The following is a 21,609-nucleotide window of genomic DNA, read 5'->3' as shown; positions in this document are numbered from 1 at the left end:
CGTCACATGGGTCATTAGGAGTCTGCCACGTGTCAAGCAATGATCCGTCCACCTTGGACCAATTACGACACGACATGTGTCCTTCCCATGACACCTGGGATAACCGGCCACCCAGGCCCAACTTCCGAGGGAAGCCCAATCAGCCCTAGGTTAACCTAAACCTAGGATTGGCACGTTTCCCAAGGTTATAAATACCTCCCTTAATCCTCATTAAGGAGGGATTACAGAGATCACACAGAGATAACAAAGCAGATTACCTACATTAAACACTCTCACCTAGAGAGACCCAATCACTTTAATTTCCGCATTAATTACTCCTTAATCAAGTACTAACTTGACCGTCGGAGGCGGAGCTCCCACCACCAGGAGTCTCCGTTGTTTTGCAGGTACAGGCGTCCGGTTTCAGTCTCGGAATTGTAACTCTCCCACAGGACATCAGAAAACCCCGAAACATTTGGCGCCGTCTGTGGGGAGAGTACTTCTGAGATGGCATCCAAGTCTGTACCAACTCCTGAAGAGAGGCATCCCCTAGACGACCCTCAAGTGCAGTCGGACCACGATACTGAGAGTGAATTTGAAGTTGAAGCTCACACAGCTTCAGACGGGACCCTAAGGGCCCGACGTACCCGTCATACCGAAAGGAGGGAACGGGAACATCTTCATACAGGAAGCGAGCCAGCAGGCGCACCGCCTGTTCGGCAACAGCCGACTGATGGGTCTGCTCCCATCACAAGGAACGAACTCATGACCTTCATGAGGGACTTCAAGGGCGAAATTCAAGAGTTGATCAACAAGAAGCCGCCTGCTCTGGACAAGGAGCAGTCGGCTAAGAAACCTTCCACTTCACTGAAGAGGAAGCCAGTTCAAGGGCGAGAGGCGACTCCTCATCCTAAATCTAGGAAGCGGGAGCCGACTGCCCTTGATTTCACAAAATACCGTTTTCCTACTCCAGGAAATAGGAAACCTGTTCGTCATATTCAGGCGGACGGGTTGAGGAAATCATACACAGACGCTCGGCTACTGCTAGAGCAGAAGAAGAGTGACCGATTGTCAGAGTCGGCCTCTACTTCAAACTTCCAAGACAGTCTGCGAAATACCTCAATGAGGCATACGCAGTGATATCATGAGAGTCAGTCAGGCGGCACCTCCCGTCAGTCCGGCTTTCATAGCGACCAGGCGGTACCAAACTTACCGTTTGTACCGCAACAACAGTATTTTTTGCAGCCACCTCCGTTTGGTGGACATGCAGCAAAAAACGTCCAACCTATGGACTGACAGCTACGGTTGCTTAGACTTGGTGAACAGCCGTCGGCCTTCTCCAAGGAAATTAATGAAGCCGCTCAGCCGGCCAAAGTGAAAAATGTATTAGTAGGCGCCTATGACGGCACTGCTAACCCAGAAGACCATCTTATGGCCTTCACCAACCTGATGTACCTTCAAGGGTTGGATGATCCCACCTGGTGCAAGTGTTTCCCAGCGACTCTCAAAGGAATCGCACAACAATGGTTCGATAACCTACCGACTGGTTGTGTAAATAGCTTCAGGACGCTTGCTTACTTATTCACCTCTAACTTCGCCATGAACATCCCTGCAAAGAAGACGACCCTTGATTTAGGAACAATTCAGCAGGGCGAGAAGGAGGGGCTTCGTTCTTACATCAGGCGTTTTAACCTGATGAGAATACAGATTCAAGGGTTACCGGATGAGGTAGCCTATACTGACTTTTTCAGAGGTCTCAAGGACAGGTCGACCTTCAAATTTGACTTGGTCCGAAAGAGGGTGGCGACTCTTCAAGAGGCCTTGATTGAAGCGGAAGCCTATATACAGGCGACTGATCTTTGTACGGTAAAACAGTCGGACGGGAAAAGGTTCGACAAAAGAGAAGGACAACAGAAATAGTCGTCAAACAAAGATGAGAAGAGAAAAGAGGTATGGGCGGCTGATTCCTCTAAACGGTCGGCCCAGAAAAAGAAAAAAGAATTCAAACCATACTCCCCAAAGTATGCGTTTAACAAGGATAACCAGTTTATCCTAAAAGAAATCAAGGGACGGATCTCAATTGAGAAGCCGGTCCCCATGAAGGGTTTTGCAAACAACCGGAACCAAGAAAAATTATGTGCTTATCATGATGATGTTGGTCATCACACCAATGATTGCATCAGTCTCATGCGGTATCTGGACCGCCTGGCTGAGCAAGGTGATCTTGACACTTATGTCAAGAAATCTACGGGGAACACTTCCTCAAAAAAGCAGTCGGCCAAAAAGAATCAACAGGCCGACAGCTCCGATACAGATGATGCAGTCGTCTACACCATTGCAGGCGGCTTCTCAGGAGGCGGCCCCACTATTAGGGGCAAGAAAGACAACATCAGACGGTTAGATGTAAATTCCGTTCACCAAGAACGACCCTCCAAATATTCATTTCCTGAGATTGTCATCACTGAAGAAGATCTAGGAGGGGTAAGAGGGCCGCATGACGACCCTATCGTTATTGAATGTAAAGTGGCCAACCAGAGAGTTGGCCGAATCCTCATAGATACCGGAAGCTCCTCAGATCTCATCAGTAGAAAATGTCTGTCGAAACTAAAATATCAGACTGATTGCATACATCCGGCCTCCCACCCGTTAGTAGGGTTTGGAGGAGGAGTCGTCCACCCAGTGGGACGAGTGGATTTACCCATCCGTCTGGGCGAAAAAGGGGAAGGACGACACATGGTAGTCCGATTCCTGGTAGTAGAAGAACTCTCGGCCTACAACATGATTCTAGGACGACCAACCCTGAATAATTCCAAGGTTGTTATAATCCCATCTCTTATGTTGCTCAAGTTTGAGAGGGATAATGGAACAGTCGGCTCCCTAAGGGGAGATCAGAGGATGGCCCGAGAGTGCTATCTCTGGGATGTCAAGCCCACTGTTATGGCCACTGGGTCAAGTGGTGAAAAAACAGACCTTGACAATGTCAAGGAGAGTGCGCCTGTTCAAGAAGCAGGCGGCAAGAAGAGAAAGGCATCCCAGACAGGGGCCGCAAGAAAAGAAAGAAAATAGCAATCATTGGCAGAGGAGCGGTCGGATGAGTTCCGCCCTCAGCCGGCTGGTGAGCATACGGACCTGATCTTAGACGACTCACGTCCTGATCGAACAGTCAAAGTTGGGACGACTGCTCTGAAAGACCTTGGTGACGACTTTCACAAACTATTGAAAGAATACAAGGACATCTTTGCATTCGAAGTCCATGAAATGCCAGGCATTAGTCCTGATCTGGCGGTACATAAACTGGCCGTGGATCCGAAAAAGAAGTCGGTACGGCAGAAGAAGCGGAACCATGGCGAAGAAAGAAGTCAGGCGGCAGCCGCCGAAGTTAAAAAATTACTTGATGCAGGGTTCATTCGGCAATGTTACTTCCCAGACTGGGTTGCAAATGTGGTGCTTGTTAAAAAGCCGAATGGCACCTGGCGAATGTGTGTAGACTACACAGACTTAAACAAGGCGTGCCCCAAAGACAGTTATCCTCTGCCTAAAAATGATAATCTTGTCGACTCAACAGCCGGCCATGCTTTGATGAGCTTTATGGACGCCTACTCTGGTTTCCATCAAATTCCTTTATGGAAGAAAGATCAGGAGAAGACGGCCTTCGTCACTGATCAGGGGTTATACTGTTACACGGTCATGCCGTTTGGTCTTAAGAATGCCCCGGCTACCTTCCAGCGAATGATAAACACTGTGTTCTTTGATCAGATTGGGAGAAACGTCGAGGCATACATTGATGATATGATTGTCAAAACTAAACTTCAGAAAGATCATCTGTCGGACCTCCGAGAAACTTTCGCCACACTCAGGCGGCACCATGTCATGCTCAATCCCAAGAAATGTGTCTTTGGAGTTGAGTCTGGGAAATTTCTCGGATTCCTTATCAATCAGAGAGGAATAGAGGCGAACCCTGAGAAGGTGCAGGCGGTCATTGACATGTAGTCGCCTCGTACCATCCGAGAGGTTCAGAAGTTAACAGGTTGTCTGGCGGCCTTGGGAAGATTTCTAAGCCGATCAGGCGACAAATGCCTATACTTTTTCCAGGCAATTAAGAAAAAGGCAAGGTTTGAATGGGGGCCGGATGCAGAGGCTGCCTTCCAGAAATTGAAAGTTCACTTGCATTCCTTGCCGAGGCTGGTCAGCCCTTTGCCCAAAGAAGTACTCTACATGTACCTGGCCGTCTCTGATCATGCGTTAAGTGCTGTTCTCCTTGCTGAAAGAGACGGCTGTCAGCTCCCGGTCTACTTTGTCAGTCACGTACTGAAAAATGCCGAGTTGAGGTATCCCTTAGTGGAGAAATTTGGTCTTGCACTCTTCATGGCTGTTAAAAAATTGAAGCCCTACTTTTTGGCACATGCAGTCGTCGTGTATACAGACCAACCTATCAAGCGGCCACTGACCATCATGGAGTCGTCAGGCCGAATGATCAAATGGGCCATAGAAATTCAGAGCCTCGAAGTTACTTTCGAGCCTAGAAAAGCAGTGAAGGGGCAAGCCTTTGCTGACTTTATTGTTGAGATGACTCGTCCCCCTGACTCTCAAGTTCCAAACCAAGTCTAGAAGGTATATGTGGACGGAAGCTCTACTTCAAATGGTTGTGGAGCAGGCGTCATATGTCAGTCGCCGGAGGGCGACAGGTACGAGTATGCTCTACGCTTCAGTTTTCAGGCCTCAAACAATGAGGCAGAATATGAAGCTTTACTAGCCGGAATCCGCATGTGCAAGGCGGCAGGGGCAAGAAAAATAGACGCCTGTTCCGATTCACAATTGATAGTGAGTCAGTACAATGGCGAATATGAAGCAACCCATCCGGCCATGATCAAGTATTTACAGGCGGTCTGACAAGCAGTCGGCTCCCTTGAGGATTTCCATCTGATCCAGGTGCCGAGATCAGAAAACAACCAGGCAGATGCACTGGCAAAATTAGCATCATCCGCCTCCTCTGATACTCCTCGAACTGTTTTTTGGGAAGTAATGGAGAAGAGAAGCATCGAGGAAGACCCTATTGGAATCCTAGACAGAAGCTCAACCTGGATGGATCCAATCAGGGCATATCTGACAAACGGTACGCTGTCGGATGATCATCAACAGGCGGCAGCACTGAAAAAACGAGCAACCTGTTTTGAAATAATAAAGGGAGAACTTCACAAAAGGGGGTACCTTCAACCCTTCTTAAAGTGTGTTACTCCAGAAAAGGGACGAGAGATACTAGACGATCTTCACTCTGGTTACTGTGCTTCCCATATAGGCGGTAGGACGCTTGCTCAACGGGCAAGGCGGCAGGGCTACTTTTGGCCTACTTTAGAAGCAGATGCAATGGAGATGGTGAAAAAATGTGACAAGTGCCAAAGGTTTGGCAAGCTAATTCACCGTCCGGCTACTGACCTCACTACCATTCATAGCCCACTACCGTTTGCCAAGTGGGGCATGGACATTCTGGGTCCATATACGCCTGCTACAGGCGGAAGGAGGTACATACTTGTTGCCGTCGACTACTTCACTAAATGGGTAGAGGCGGAGGCTGTAAAGGGAATCAAGACGAAGGATGTAATTTCATTCATTTGGAAAAATATCATCACTCGGTTCGGGGTTCCCATGTCTATGGTTTTTGATAATGGTCCCCAATTTGAGATGCCTGTTCTCAAAAGCTGGTTGGGTGACGAAGGAATTGCACACTACTTTGCATCTGTCGGCCGTCCACAAGCAAACGGCCAGGTAGAAGCCTTTAATAAAATCATCTCAGACGGTCTCAAGAAAAAGATTGAACGAGCAGGCGGCCTATGGGCGGATGAATTACCACATGTTCTCTGGGCCATTAGGACGACTGAAAAAGGGGCGACTGGAGAAACTCCATTCCTCCTAACTTATGGTGCGGAAGCTGTTCTTCCAATAGAACACTACGAGCCGACTCTTCGAGTAATGCTATATGACGAAGAGGCAAACTGGGAAGCCATGCGCTTGGCATTAGATTCACTTCCTGAAAGGAGGGGCAATGCTGTCTTGCGCCATGAAATTTACCGCCTGAGAATGACTAGATCATACAACAAAAAAGTACACAGGCGTCCACTCAGAGTGGGGGACTTTGTACTTAGAAAAATGGAAGCAGTTGGTAGGGCTAATAAGTCTAGCAAACTAACTCCCAACTGGGAAGGACCCTACCGAATCTGTGAAGAGGTCAAGGACGGTACCTACCGGCTGGAAACACCAGACGGACGACCGTTGCCTCGAACTTGGAATGTTGATAATCTTAAGAAATATTTCTTTTGAATGATGTAAATAATCAAGAGCTACTTAATAAAAGTTTGCATTCTATTCAATTTTGTACTAAGAGGGGCACGCCTACTAACAAATAGTCCGCTACTCTCCATGTTTAATTTTTATTCTTACTTAAGAGGGGCATGCCGTCTGTACCTTTACAGTCGGCTACTCTCCATTGAGTATTTTACTCTATCTTCAGAGGGGCATGTCGTCTGTACCTTTACAGTCGGCTACTCTCCATTGAGTATTTTAACTCTATCTTCAGAGGGGCATGTCGTGTATACCTTTACAGTCGGCTACTCTCCATTGAGTATTTTACTCTACCTTCAGAGGGGCATGCCGTCTATACCTTTACAGTCGGCTAATCTCCATTGAGTTTTTCACTCTATCTTCAGAGGGGCATGCCGTCTGTACCATTACAGACGGCTACTCTCCATTTTCTCACCATATGGGCACGCTGTCTGGACATATAGTCGGCTACTCTCCATAGAAGAGGGTCGACTGGTACCAAACACACAGCTACCCCCCTTATACTTAGCTAAAAAAGATTAGGGCCTGGCCGACCCTGTGCCTAACAGGCGGCTACCCTCCTCTTACTTAGCACCTACGTTCACCAAGAACTAACCAAGGCCACATGCCGAATGATCAGACCAGGCGCCAAGCCAACTGATCCAATCTTGAAAACTAATACGACCTGTCCCAACATCATAGCAGGCGTCCGACGGCATCCCTCCGGATGAAATTCGTCGCAGAGAGCAACTCCCTTTTGGGTGGAACATTGCTCTATAAACTAATTACACGGTACCTATACGACTGCCCCCAAGGGCAACCACGTAGCCGTTTTTGAGACAAGGATAACTTTATCACTAACCAAACCAGTGGTAGCAGTTGACATCTGAGTCAGATGACCGCCTGTATTACTTGGGATAAATGCAGGGGGTACCTCTTGAGTTAATAGCCAACAAACATTGGCGAATCAAGGGGTCTAGCCGGCCTCCGCCGCCTGGAACCTCTACTTCTCAAACAAGAGTGACGGCGACTGAGTAACACCAACGTTAACTCATAGTCACTCCCTCAAACTTGGTACGGAACTTAAAAGGTTTGAGTAGACCGCCTGTTTTTTTTTGCAAACAGGGGCACTCAAACCCCTATTCCTACTAGGTAACCTCTTGAGTTAATAGCCAACAAACATTGCCGAATCAAAAGGATCAGCCGGCCTCCGCCGCCTGGTACCTTTACTACTAAAGCAGGAGTGACGGCGATTGAGTAACTCCAAAGTTAACTCATAGTCACTCCCTCAAAATTAGTATGGAGCCTAAAAGGTATGAGTCGTCCGCCTGTTTTTAGCAAACAGGGGCTCTCAACGACTACTCCTGCTAGGTTAACAACTTATGAGTTAAAAGCCAACAAACATTGGCGAATAAAGGGGAACAACCGGTACCCACCGCTTGATACCTCTACTACTCAGTTCCTTGGAAACTAAGTAACAATCATGTTTACTTGGTCAGACCACTTTCCTACTTGGTTAAATTTACAAATAACAGGACCGCCTGCCTAAAAAGGATCCAGTCTTTAAAATAGTTCGAATACCGATTGGATAAATGGCCGAATGATCGTCTAGTCTGGAAACAGACAACCAGTCGTCTAGGGGCATAGGCGGCGTGACTAACTATCCGTACCTGTCTGCAACTATCGGCCATGTAAAACAGTCGGTATAGTGAACAATTGGATATCAGAATATTCAATACTTAGACAAATTTGAAGCAAAACAAAATTCATTAAAAAGAAGCCGGTCATTAAAGACCGGCAAAATATTCAGAGCCCCGGCCCCCTGGCCGGGTAAATACAAAACAAACGGCACGCAGGCCGTGGAAAGAATACATAAAGCTTAAGAAGGGGGCAGATCTTCAATATTAGCAGCTGCCGCCTGGTCAGCACTCTTCTTGCTGGACTCGGCTTCAGCTGCATCCTTCTTTGATGCATTACCCCCAAGCGGCAAAAGCGCCACTACCGGCTCCTCCTCCTCCAACGCTTCCTCCAACGCCTCTTCCTCAGCAGCCGCCAAGATCTCTTGGTTATATGTATCAGAACACTGGCGGTACGTTTTTTCCCATGAGGCAAAGTCGGCATTGGGGAAGAGGCGACCCCAAGTCATGCGCTGGATTTGAGCAGAGTCTTCCATCATCTCCCGGACCAGCTCTTTCTTCTCTTGCTCGGCCTTTTCCGAGATCTCCTAAGTAAGACTCTTCTCCTGGGTCACCAGGCGTTTCTTTACGTTGGCCAAGGATTTCTCCAAGGCTTCGTATGAGTACATCTTTAGGCGAAGAGGTTTCAGCTCGGCCTTGAGATTGGTGATGGTCGCCTCCAGCTCGCCATTCCTCTTCTGGGCCGCCTCTAACTGAGCCCGAATAGCGGCGGTAGCCTGCGCCTGATAATAAAGAATATCAATGGTCAGAACTTCATTTTGGGCAATTTGAAACATTGCCTTATCACAGTTGGAGGCGGCCATAGCTTTTGCAGCCTTTACCTCTTTATTCTTCCGGTCAAGCGGCTTGCGAAGGCCGTTCACTCGGAGTAGGGCCTAAGTAAAAAGGGGAACAGGCGTCAGTTTCCAAACAAAAAGAAAACAGGCGTCCTGGAATTCAAATACTCAAAAATATGCTAAGTATACCTCAGCAAGGACCCCTGCAATCCCGTCTAGGTCAAGGGTGCCGACACCCCTGACCGCCTCCCTTTCAGCTGGAGGAACGACCCTGATCATAGACTTGGCCACCTCTACCAAGACAGGCTCCTGAGGGCCGGCTGCATCAAGCATAAACAAACGGATTAGACCTAGTAAAAAAGGGGGGAGCAAGTCTAAAAATTTACAAGAACTACATACTTCTAGGCGGCCCAGCTGGAGTTTTAGAAGAAGTGGCCGGCTGTTTCTCAGCCGCCGCATGTTTCCTGGCAGAACCAGGAGAGCTCGCAATAGTCGTCCTCCGGGCCTTGGGGTCCGGCTGTTGGGAAGAAGAAGCTCTTGGAGCACCCGTCTAAAAAAGAAGAAAAAAGTCAGTATATGCATAAACACAACTCCAAAAAAAAGGGTGAAAGGTTCAAAGCCCACCAAGGGTGCCCCCTTCTTGGGGGAGTCGGTTGAAGCTTGTTGCATGATGGAGGCCCGCAACATGGCCGCCGCAGTCTTGGAGGCGGTAATTTTGCTCATGGCGTCCGCTGCAAAAACAATTAGCAAAGTTAATACAAGTCATAACAAGAAATGCATGAAACAACAGAGTATTCGACAGGCCGGCTACCTCTTGAGCACCGACTGCTGAGGCCACAGGCAGCCAAAAAGTACTCGTCGTAGAGCCATTTGAAGCTCGGGACGCAGTGCAGGGGTACTTGCTCTCGTACCCCTGAAGTAGAGTCGACCCTCGACTCTACTTTAAAGAGTCCTTTATCTAGGATCTCTTTCTTAGCCTTGGGGGGAACAGGCGGCATGCTGCGGCCGCCTGCAAGAAGGGGCGGATTCCTGTTGCACCTGTTGAGGCGCTTGTTCAGCTCCGTGTCTGAACTCTCAATGATGAAGAAGGTGCACCGCCAGTCCTTCCATTTGTTTGCTTTACCTCTCGTCATGAGGTAGCCCCTGTGGCTCGTCAATTGATACCAGCCGGTACCGCCTGCCTTAGGGGTCCGGCTGAGGTAGTTCATGTGGGCGAAAGCCTCGAAGCTCGGCTCCACCCCGTGCAGCTCGCACCCGGCCACATAGCCGAGTACGTTGACCCAGGAGTTCGGGGCTAACTGCCATAACCCCAACTCATACCCATCCAAGATCCGCTGAACAGCCGGATGTAATGGGAAGCGCAGCCCAGCCTTGATGGCCGCCTCGTAGCAGCCAAAGCAGGCGCTATCATAACTGGTACCAGCCGGCCATACGACTGTGTCTTCTGGATCCGGCACGAACACTAAAAAGACGGGGCCCATTGTGTGGTTTGCGATAAAGCTCTCCACTTTCTCTTGCATGGCTGTGATCCGGCCCCGAGGTACCGTGCAGTAGTAGGGGGTATTTTGCTCTCGGTAAGAGGCGGGTGGCTCCGCCCAATTGTCCCCCTTCTCAACTGCGTGAGAAAGCCTCGCCTCTTGCAGGCGACTGTTTTTCTCTTCTGTGTCCAGAGAAGCATGGCCAGAAGAGCTAGACTCGGAATCGTCCTCTGACGAGTCCAAAGAGGACGACTCCTCCCCTCTCCCGGAGGGGCCCGCCTCCTCTCCTTTAAAAGGAGCAGGAGAGAATGTAGAATTGTCAACTGTAAAATGGGAAGGGGTCACTTTGACTCCTCCCTCAGAACTGCCGGCTTTCAAGCCGCTTTGTTTCACTTCCACATCTGGCGCCTGGTCAGATGTTTCACTAATCGGCATCCTGTGGGAGGAGCCGTCTGAATTTGAGATCCTAGCAGTCTTTTTTGTTCTGGCCATCCTGCTCTACATAGACACAGATACAGTCGGACTTTGTATAAAGGGAAAAGATGGGTCCGGAAAAGGGCAGGCGACACTCCTAGTCCTAGATTCAGCCGTCCCCGGTGACCGGCTGATCACTAACCTAGGTCGTGTCGTGTGCTTCCGTGGTGCCATTTCAAAAAATAAAAAGAAAATTAAGAGTAAGAGAACCGACAGTTACCTGAACGAGTGACGATTGATGAAGTGCTGAAAATCCTGTGCAGTCGGCTTGTCAGAACAGGCGGTAGGTAGAAAAGGTCCAAAATGTCAGAGCAAGTTCAGGGGTCCGAATGTTCTCTCACAAAGTTCTCAAGTGTGAAAATGACTCAAGTCAACACTCCTTTATATAGGCGAAGTGAGAAGGCAAAGGGTCACTTCCAGAATTCAAAATTTGGGCGGGAGAATCTCTCGGCCCTTCGCTGAGTGACACCTGTAGCAGGCCGTCGCCTGTTACAGTTCGACACCTGTCACAGGTAACACGTGACCAGTCACGTGCCACCTATGAGGGGCAAATGATTAGGGGATTTTGCTCCTACCAATCACCATCTGACAAGTGGACCAATCAGGTTCCGCCATGTGTCCATCACATGGGCCAATAGGAGCCTGCCACGTGTCAAGCAATGATCCGTCCACCTTGGACCAATTACGACATGACATGTGTCCTTCCCATGACACCTGGGATAACCGGCCACCCAGGCCCAACTTCCGAGGGAAGCCCAATCAGCCCTAGGTTAACCTAAACCTAGGATTGACACGTTTCCCAAGGTTATAAATACCTCCCTTAATCCTCATTAAGGAGGGATTACAGAGATCACACAGAGATAACAGGATGATCACGCTAACAAAGCAGATTACCTACATTAAACACTCTCACCTAGAGAGAACCAATCACTTTAATTTCCGCATTAATTACTCCTTAATCAAGTACTAACTTGACCGTCGGAGGCGGAGCTCCCACCACCAGGAGTCTCCGTTGTTTTGCAGGTACAGGCGTCCGGTTCCAGTCTCGGAATTGTAACTCTCCCGCAGGACATCAGAAAACCCCGAAACAATTGGTGTGTTTAAAATAGTGTGCATTTGCATTTGTCAATAATTGGCAAAATTATAACACGTTAGTTAAGTGTGGTTAAGTCTCGTAATGACAATACGTAATACCTAGTGCTTTCAAATTTCAAACCGAAACCGTTTAACTGTCCGAAACCAACCGACCCAAATGAGAACCGAACCGATTAAAAACCGATTTTGTAATACCGAAAACCGACCAGAACCGTATTTAAGTAAAACCGAAACCGAACCGATTCGAATAATGTCAAACCGTATAAGAACCGAACCCGTTAACAAGCCGAACCAGTTTTAAACCGAACTGAAATCAAACTGAACCGAAAAAGAATCGAACCGTGTAGGGAATAATTTCAAGCCTTTAAATCCCACTAGCTTGAACCCCACTGTGATCATATACTAAAGTACGGTGGCGTCCAAAAGGGAAGAAGATAGAGCAAAAGAGTCGCCAACAAGTTTTTTAGGAACTTGTAAACCGTCCACGAGGTGAATGTTACACCCCTTAACGATCCAAGAGATCGTCAACTCCATAAGGTCTAGAACCAAATAAGGGTTCGGGGATGAAGGTACAAATCCAACCTAAAAGAGATTGAACCTGCCCTAATAATAGGCCTCTACTTTATTCTGATTGTATTCATGTGCGCTTTCTGACTAACATGAAATCAATAGGATTAACCCTAAACCTGTTTATCTATGTTGGTTGAATATTAATGCACAAATAAACTATTATTAGCGATCACTAGAAATATAATCACATTAACCCTAAACAAGATTATTAATTATCTTATTAAGCATGATTACAAGTACGAATTCCCTTTAAACATGCAATAAAGGTGATCAAGCAATAAACAAATAATCAAGCAACATAATAATAATCAATATCATGAATAATAATAATCATCATAATAACAATAATATTAATCATAATAATAATAATAATAATAATAATAATAATAATAATAATAATATCATCATAAATCATAACAATTATAATCATGAAATCATAATAAAAAATCATGTTAAAGCATAATAAACATAGCAAGATCCTAGGCATGATACTAATAAGATTAATAACAAACCCTACCATGTCACTAAGCAATAAAAATCAAATCTTTAACCCTAACATGATACTAACATGAATAAATATTAGGAAGAGAGTAGGAAACATCACAGGAATCATAATAAGCATATTTAATATTAAAATTACCCTAGACATGATACTAGGAATATCATAATAACAATATAAACATGATTTCTACATCATAACATCAATAAAAATCAATTAAAGTACTTACTTTGATGCCTCGTACCTCTTTCTAATAATAAAATACACACGTTAGTAACTTCAAAGAAAATAATAAAACAAACAATTAAACTAAATAATTGAAATAGAGATTTGGGACCAAACCCTCAGAAATTAAACCTTTCACATCTAGGGCGAAGGCAACTTCGAATATGGCTAGGTGTTTCTAGATCTTGTGAATGCGGAATTTTGTATATGAAAACAAAGTTTAAAGAAAGAACGATGAATGAATGCTAATTAAAATTGATTGTAGATCATGAGAATTGGTGAATGATTAAGAGAGAATTAGAGAATTAATGATTGCGAATGAAAACTGATTGTAGGTGCATGTAGATTATTGAAAACGGAGTTTTTAATACGATATTTATACAGAAAATCAGCCAAAAAGATAAAATAAACAAAACAGAGTCTGACGCATAAAAAAACAGAGCTGGCGCCAACCCTGGCTAGCTGGCGCCAGGCACCAACACTAGCGCCAGGCACCAATGGCTAGCGCCAGGCCTAGTTCCAAGCGCCAAGGCCTGGGGTCAGACGCCAAGCTTAAATTTAACGCGTTTTCGAAAATCAGATAAGTTTGCCGTACTGGAGGATAAAATTATATAATTTCCTCGAAAGTACTATTTGATTTTGATTAAAACTCTGAAAAGTCAACAAAAGTCAATTTATCAATGCTAATTGAATTAGGAATGAAAAGAACCTTCTAGAAGATTCTAGAAGACCAAAACCATTCCTAATTGCATTAGAAATGATAAATCATATTAGGCCCTCCCCTAGATCATTGGGCCGTATATAAAGCTCAAACCGGGCCCAGTTTAGTAAATTGGTCATAACTTCCTCAATATTCATCGGAATTGGGCTTATAATATATCGTTGGAAAAGTCTTTGCAGGCCCCATCCAACTACACTACTATTGGACCCATATCACGGACCAACCAAACTGGATTGGCTGTTTTCTTAAAAATAAGTTTTCAAAAACAAAGAGAAGAGAAAAGAAAATAAAACTTTCCGCAAGACTAGACTTTCCACACTTTCGCTTCATTCGATTATGATTCGACGTGAAAGGTACTCTTCACTGGGTTTGGTTTTGGGGAGACACAAATGGGTGTCTACAGAAGCCCCCACTTTGACTGAGTTTGGAGAAACGCGAGTTTCGAAAAACGAAAGCCAAAGTAGCGATAGGGACGGAGAATGATTCAGAATGTTCTGCGATCCTATATCAGTCTTGTAACGCCGATATCTGCAAAACTATCGTTAGTTAAACAGATAAAAGAGTTAAGAAACGCGTATCATGCACCGTCGAGCACACGTCTCTGAAAGTAACCGATTCGCTGCCGCTTTACTGTTGTTTTGATGACCTTCTGCAAGCTAGAGAATGCCATCCCGCTTGAAAACTGCTACGCCTGTAACTGCTTCCAAATTAGAAGATTGCTTCTCCTAAAACGATCCTCCTCCGCTTTGATAATATTCCACGTCCAAGGGAATACTACCGAAGATTGCTTCTCTTGAAACAATCCCCATCCGCATTGATAATACCCCACATCCAAGGGAATACTATCGAAGATTGCTTCTCTTGAAACAATCCTCAGTTGTTTGTGACAACTCTCCACAATCTAGGGAACGCCATCTTGCTGTTTGTTTTGATGATTTTCCGCAATCTAGGGAACGCCGTCGATCAATGTTGCTACATCTTGAGCCTTTTCTTGAATCATAGTGACAACCTTTCCAATCATAGCAAAAGTCGTCGAAGACCGCCTCATCATGAACCGCTCTTCTCATATCTTGGTGACAACCTCCACAATCCTAGCGAACGCCGTCGAAGACCGCCCATCTCATGCTATCTTCTCAAGCCTTAGGTGACAACCTCCACAATCTCAGCGAATGCCGTCGAAGACCGCCCATCTCGTGTTATCTCCTCAAATCTTGGGTGACAACTTCCACAATCTTAGCGAACGCCGTCGAAAACCGCCCATCTCGTGCTATCTTCTCAAATCTTTGGTGACACTTCCACAAACTTAGCGAACGCCGTCGAAGACCGCCCATCTCGTGCTATCTTCTCAAATCTTTGGTGACAACTTCCACAATCTTAGCGAATGCCGTTGAAAACCGCCCATCTCGTGCTATCTTCTCAAATCTTTAGTGACAACCTCCACAATCTTAGCGAAAGCTGTCGAAAATAACTTTACTTGAAGTCATCCTCAGTTGTTGCGATAATATTCCGAAGAAAATTACCGAAGAACAACGCTTGTCAATCTTTAAAGCTCGCTCGAACTTTGCTTCCGCTATGCCTGTACGTCGGCGCTTTCGTTGCTTTGAACTTATACGTCAGTGCCTTTTCTGCTTTTGAGCCAATGCTTAGGCGCTTTAAGCTAAGTGAGACGATCTTTCATCAGGTCGATCACTTATTTGCTGTCGTAATCAAATCGACTACTTAATCATGTCAAATTGCTTATAGGGGTAACTGGCGTACCAAGGAACCCAAAATCGATGTTCTGTCGCTGCTGAGATATTAGCATTTATCGGTATCATTTGTACTGGCTAGTAGATTCAGTCGAATCAGCAGGAGTTCTCATTGTAGAACGTGCCCCAACTACTCCTGGTTGACTGTACAAAGATTGCCCCATCTACATTACTTCCTGGTTTACTATAGCTATGGCATCCTTAATTTTCTAAGTAATGCCACCTTCCATAGCATCCCTTGAGGTCTTTTAGTTTGGTTTGAACTTTCTCCTTTACTACATCGGGGATTTTTTCTCCCAACTCCTTCAGCCGCTTCTGAGAATCAGCTTGGTTCTTGGTGGCAATTGCATATCTCTACTCCTTATCCTCTTTTGTGAGCTTCTCTGCCTTTTGAACCATCTTTTCCTCCTGCAAAAATCATTCATTCATATTGATATCACGCCAAACATCTATGTTGCTTTACCATGGTTATAACCAATTATTTCTAGGGCAGTTCATTTTCCAGCTAAAGTTAGTCAAATAAGCTAATATACCCCCGATAAGCTATTTACCAAACAGAGCCTATATATTTGACCAAAAACTATAGAAATTGCATCAGAATCCAATTAACTCTTCTTGTGGATTGAAGAGTTAAGATCGAGAAAATGAAAATGAACCATGAATGACTAAATTATATATTTTTGTAAAAGTACAAAAATAAAACAATTCAAAATTAAGCTTTTATCAACCGAAATAAACCCAGTAAAACCGAATTAGAACCATAAGGAATAATTTGTAAATAATATAAACCCAAGGGAATCTAAATAAACCAGACAAAATATTGTTCCAGTCACTAAATAACACATATTAAATTGGGGGAAAAAAGTCTCAAAACACTTGGAAACCCCAAAATTAAGAAAATAGAAAAAAGAGGTTACCTAAGTGGTGCAATCAGGGCGATTGGATAAGGACAATCTCCGTTGACAGACTACCTTCGAAACTCAATAAAAGTTTAGTAGCCTAATTGTGTGTTAATAAAAGCAAATTAGTACAATAGTTTACAAACTTGATTAAATTTAAAATAACGTATAATCACATTAGTAGTTTATAAAAAAGTTGATTAGGAAAAAAAAAAACCATAAAGGAAACCAGTTAAGAGAACAATTCTAAAATTATTGAAAAAATTAATTGAAGAGTAAAACTTGGCAAGCTTTATTTTTCGGGGGGAGAAATTACCTCTTGAGATGCATTGAGTGTTTCTTCATTTTACAGCAATCTCCCTCATCGTATTTAAGGTTTTGCAAATGTCCTGAAGAAGTAAAAAATTATAACAAAAGGGGAAAAAATACAGGATATAGGATGAAGTAATAATTATGAGTAGCAACATAATTGCTTGGTGAGCTGTGGTGTTCAGTGAACGGGTTTCTGCAAACTATAGCAAATTTCAGCTATGGAATTTTTGCAGAGTATATGTCAATTTTTTTGTTTTGTTAACGAGCATTAGGGAAAATATTAAATCACAAGAATGTAATAAGATGCAGAAAAGCATAATTGTGGTGCTCTCCTTTATATCCCCTTTTTATTCTCAATGATCCTTAACATGTTATTGTCTTTAGCCTATTTTTGCTATCTAATTTCATTCAAATACTTGACTTTGTCTAGAGATTTCATTGGAGTAATTTCTTTATAAGATGATCTTGATATTGCTCTCATTTTGCATTATGCTCTATGTATTCTACAGGAAGTGATTCTAAGATGTTAATGTTTGTACAAATAAGCCAAGTGTGTCCTCCTCCACCATTAATATTATTTAACATCATATGTTGGTACATTATAGACAGAGGAGATTGAGAAAGAACCTCTTCAAGTGCGTCCTCTAACAATCCAGGAGAAAGTTGTCGTCCTCAATCTGATGATTTTTTGTACATCCGATTCACTCTCTCTTGCTTCTTGTTTAGAATCGAATTGACTTTGATAGTCTGACTTTCGGCCTGCAAATACATATTTTTAACATGTGCACAACCATACAGTTTATAAGTAAAAGCTTTTCAATGATACCAATTACCTTTTCTTTTTGCTCCTTCTCCTTCTCAAGATCAACGTCAGTTATACAGTTCTTAACCTTGTAGACCTTTTTATGCCTTGAGTCCAAAAGTGCCGTCAACAAGCGATGAGAATTTGATGTCAGAGATGATGGCATAAATCTCTTCTTTTTAAGAAGCTTGCCTTGTTATTGGAGAATTCCCTGACACAAATATATCCAAAACACAATTATCAAGATAAAATAAACCCAGCAATGACATATATAGGCTTGTGCAACTTCCCAACAATTAAGAAATTAAATCTGCTAACTGCTTGTCCAAAAAAAACAAGTCATCATATCAAATTCAAAAAGGAAAGTAACACCTCTTCACAGTTCACACACCCCTGGCTGTAGTGAAAAATTGATCCGCGGGCAAGCCCCTAGTATCTGGAAAGCTACAGTTAGGTTACTGCCTCATACTTTACTCACACACACAACAATTAAATAGAAAGAAGAAAACAACAAACGCCGGCCTCAATCGAGTAAGGAGAAAGAGAAGGGGGAGAAAAAGCAGCCACGTGAGGGAGCACTGGAGCAGAGAGAAACTGCTAGGATACAAAAATAAGCTCACGGGAGAATGGAGATAACCAACTGGAGGCCTGGAGCAGCGAGCAAGGTGTTCAACTTGAACACTTTATTTACTTCTTATTGTGATGGACATTGCCTTCATTAGATAGATTGGGGTTTCTCTCAAACCCTTAATCTGAATAATTAAACAAACATGGACAGATTAATTGGGAGAATTCCCACCCTATATAGCCCTGCTCCTTGAAGTGTGTATAAGACTTAAAAGTCAATGCAAACTACAGGATAACTCAAGGTGTAAAGTAAAAACTGAGAATCGTGTACACTGGAACAAATCAATTTATTCTGCCTAAGTAAAGAGTACTTGTGTAATCCAAAAGGCGAACACTGTTAGCGATATAAAAGAGTGACTACTTATTCAAATAAGATTTACTCACATATCCAAAATAAGACTTACTCACATGGTTTCTAAAGATTCAAACCAAGCTATATCAAACACACGATTGTCATTAAGGGTGCCTATGTATGCAGCTATGTGAGTAAATCTTATGAATCTATATCAAATTCACTCTCCGGCGCAACACCAGAATTTGCATCAACAATCTCTAGTTGTATTGGTGTGTAAATAACACCCTTCTTTCTTTGCAGCCTTAAGCTTTTGCTTAGCAACAGAAGCCTCAGAAGATGGCTCACTAAAAATACATTCCAGACCACATCTTGTATTAGCACAGTCGACCATAACCTAAGCAATAAAACTATGTCCTTCAACTGAAGCAATTTCAGCTGAAGTGACAATTACACCAGTTTTACGTGCAACCATTTCTAAGAAGCCAACACAGTCAATTGAAACATGAGCGTTGACAACAGGTGGCCTTGTATCCATATTTCCTTGTACATTAGGACCAGGTAGACCCCTTCTTTTCTTCTAAAACCTCTATCCACTTATGCCTAGCTTTACACAAAGCTGATACATTTTAAGCCTATCAGAAGTTAAAGCAGCCACACGAACTCTAAAACGGCGTATCAGTTACTAATGAGTTGCACTTTTACATACCTGCTCCACTATGTCAGCTTCCCACCAAACCACACAAACCTAGGTTGCCTGATGCCAGCCCTCACACACACACACATATACACTATTCTTAGCTATGCCTACAAGTTCATAAGTGGGGTTTGGTAGCTAAAGGAAGTCCGTTATATGATTTAGAGGAGGCTGGAAAGCAATGCAAACTTTGCTTGGTTTTGAATCCATAACCTGCAATCGGCAAGAAAAGATTTCTTAACTAAGAGAAATAGGAGAGGTAAATCGGTAGGGAATATAAGACTTTTCTAAGGGAAAATGCAGGATCATTTTCTGGACAGAAGGCGAAACACACTGCTAGGAGTGTTCAAAAAATCCCGACCCGACAACCCGATGACCCGCAAAAAACCCGACGGGTAATTCACATTTTTTTTCTTTTTTACGTGACGGGTACCCGACCCGGCAAAATAGCCTGTTCGCGGGTCAGGTCATGGGCCGCAATTTATTTTTTGCGGATACCCGGATACCCGAAAGTAAATTAATAACATAAAAAAAAAAAACTTCCTCAGTTGAACAAAGCCCAGCCCACTTCTCACCTAGCCACTTAGGGTTTTATTTTCCTCAATCCCTCATAAAAAAATAGCAGCTACTCACTATTTCTCTAGTATCTTTTTGTCACGGTGGTTCCTCACTTCTTCATATCATATTATCAATCAGACCTTCAATCCTTCTTCCTCTTTCTATCTCTCCTTCTCTCTCTAATTAACAGCAAACATTAAGAGAATAAGGCACAACTTGTGAGAGAAAGCCTTCATCAAGCAAATCGAACTGCGGCGGCCAAGAGATCTCTGATTGCAGCGACTGAGAGTCCACGATAAGAAGACACAATGGACGGAGAAGCGGCTAGCGTTGATAGGGTACGGATTCGGATTGGATTTGAACTATGTTGTTCAATTGTAGTTGCAAATGGTGTTTTGCCTACTTTAAAAAGTTAAATATTATAAACATGCTTTAATTCTTTTTTTTTTCCCTATATACGAAGTAGCAGTAGCTAATTGTGATAGTTGTTTTTTTTTTTTTTTTTTCTTTTTTTAGACATTGTGTGATACAGTTGTTAACAATTGTTATTTACTTGTTTATAGTGGGAAAATTAATTCAATAATTCCGTTATTTTTTTTAATAATTTTTAATAAAAATGAAAGTTAGTATACCCGGGTACCCTATGTTCCGACCCGAGAAATTTGGGTCGGGACATGGGACAAAATTCAAACTACCTGAAGATCCGGGTATCCGGAGTTACCCGGAGTTTCGGGTACCCGAAAACCCGGGTACCCGGATTTGAACACCCCTACACACTGCACACCTAAGCCAAGGGTAACAAAAGAAACTCACAACGGAGGAACAAGAATTCGGCGAAGTGCGCGCATAAAAAGCAACTTACTCAAAAAATCTGCTGCATACAAAGGGCAAAAAATACAAGCACAACCAATAGAACATCCTTGTTAATGCAACAAATTCATCAAAATGAAGCACTATTAAAACAACACTAAAATTAATCCATCCAAACACAAAAAATCTTCTCATCAGCTCTAAAAAAAACACAGTAGAAAATCACACGTATTCCTACCAGCTCCTATTTTTGCTTGGGTAGAGATATAAAATTGTTGCACCAGAAAGACTCATGGTTAACTTTAAAGTGAAAGACAAACAAGAGGCCGCATAGTGGTAACGATGTAGATCTTTGAGCTTGTAAATCTTAGAACATTAGAAACACCAGGATACAGTCCGCCGATAACATACAAATTTAGAAAAATTAAGGATTGCAAGCAACATTCCAGTTAATATTACTCTATCAATCACTCGTATAACATTCTTAGAGTGTCTAGAATTCCCATGAGTATGTTCCGTAGCAATTAAAGATTATAATGTGATAAAATTCTAGCAAAAACATCAACTTTTGTCACCACTAAACCTTGTCTAAGCTTCCAGGTTTATCCCTCTATAAATAAATAGGTTTTGTTTTCTTTTTTTTTTTTTAAAATAACAATCTTTTTAGTTAAGTGTATATAGTGTTGAATCTGTTCATAGGATACGTGCATTGTGCTTAAGAAACCATTTTATTCAAATTCGCATACCTTATTGGCTTAATGTATGTGGGTAAAATATAAATCTACCTCTGAAAGGTCAAATTGATAAAGCACAAATAAAAGTAAAATAAGTAGATTAAAGCAAAGAATAATGGAGATATAGTAGAATGAAAAAGATCTCTGTGAGACTACAACCCTTTTTATTACCATCCACTTCAGTCCATCTACAGATCCTATGCAAAATAGCTCTTTTATATCTCTTGAGTGAGCATGGTGTTAAAAGCAATAGGGATTGAATTATTGTAAAAAAAAAAAAACAAGGATTGAATTGTTGAAA

At 43.3% G+C, this 21,609-nt stretch overlaps 1 long non-coding RNA gene across 1 annotated transcript; it reads right to left on the bottom strand.

The window, feature by feature from the left end:
- Positions 1-15,550: 15,550 nt before the first annotated feature.
- On the bottom strand, positions 15,551-18,479 carry LOC110699145. The gene is made up of 4 exons (XR_002506861.1): positions 17,416-18,479; positions 16,793-16,865; positions 16,495-16,576; positions 15,551-15,985 (listed from the first exon to the last, which is right to left on the bottom strand). It is a non-coding gene; the product is annotated as an uncharacterized LOC110699145 (long non-coding RNA).
- Positions 18,480-21,609: the final 3,130 nt, after the last annotated feature.

Source organism: Chenopodium quinoa, unplaced genomic scaffold (assembly GCF_001683475.1).
Source record: "Chenopodium quinoa cultivar QQ74 unplaced genomic scaffold, ASM168347v1, whole genome shotgun sequence".
Classification (NCBI taxonomy): domain Eukaryota; kingdom Viridiplantae; phylum Streptophyta; class Magnoliopsida; order Caryophyllales; family Amaranthaceae; genus Chenopodium; species Chenopodium quinoa.
The sequence above is the reverse complement of the archived record's forward strand: the minus strand, read 5'-3'. Positions and strand labels throughout refer to the sequence as shown.